An 873-nucleotide genomic window follows, 5' to 3' on the forward strand; every position below is an offset into this window, starting at 1 on the left:
CATGTAGAGGGATCTTAGGGAGGAAGGCTGAAGCGGTCAGATGTCTCTTAGACTTTAAGCCCGTGTCGGAAACAGAGGGGAGAATTTGGCTGCACGACCTGAGTGCAGGACTACGCTCCCTTCTGGTGCTCACTGCTGACAAAAAGAAATTTGGATCGGGTCCTGCGCAAATTGGTGGCTAAACAGGCCCCACCGAGATTTGAACTCGGATCGCTGGATTCAGAGTCCAGAGTGCTAACCATTACACCATGGAACCAAGACAAAAGCAGCTGTTGCTCACAGGGCCGCAAAGACTAAATCATTTACAGGCTCGCCAGCAGAACCCCCACCAAACATGTACTTTTTTTTTTCTTTTCCTGCCGCAACAAAACACACAGGTTCCACCGAGATTTGACCTTGGGTCACTGGATTTAAAGTCCAGCATGCTAACCATTACACCATGGAATCAATATGGCGCCACTGGTGGCCTTCTGGGAGGCAGATAGCGTTGTGGCAGTGGGGAAGCAGTTAGACAGAGGGGTTGGAACCCAGTGAATTTTGGGCACTGGCCCCCTCGAAAAGGTAGGTGACATCTGCTGAAACCCGGGACTTTTAGTTCTTTAGTCTAACGATCTCCTAACTGAGCTATTTCGGCCACAAAAGCAAGCTGTTTAGCCAGCGGGGATTTCCGTGAGACCACCCTTCACTTTTCCAGAAGCGGAGAGCTGAGCTCCCAGAGAACAAAAGAGGCTGGCTCACGGGGGGATCAAACCCTCGACCTCAAAACTTCCTTATTGCTCGTTACCCTAATGAGACACAACAGCTTCAGGACCAAGCCTCACCACGGGCTCGTCCGGGATTTGAACCCGGGACCTTTTTCAGGTTTTTAAGAAG

At 50.7% G+C, this 873-nt stretch overlaps 1 non-coding gene across 1 annotated transcript; it reads right to left on the reverse strand.

Moving 5' to 3' along the window:
* Nucleotides 1–184: 184 nt before the first annotated feature.
* trnaq-cug (transfer RNA glutamine (anticodon CUG)) lies at nt 185–256 on the reverse strand. Its single transcript has one exon. It is a non-coding gene; the product is annotated as a tRNA-Gln (tRNA).
* Between the last annotated feature and the right edge of the window lie 617 nt (nt 257–873).

The sequence above is a fragment of the Sinocyclocheilus rhinocerous genome, unplaced genomic scaffold, assembly GCF_001515625.1.
Source record: "Sinocyclocheilus rhinocerous isolate Xijiao unplaced genomic scaffold, SAMN03320098_v1.1 scaffold20639, whole genome shotgun sequence".
In the NCBI taxonomy this organism is placed as follows: domain Eukaryota; kingdom Metazoa; phylum Chordata; class Actinopteri; order Cypriniformes; family Cyprinidae; genus Sinocyclocheilus; species Sinocyclocheilus rhinocerous.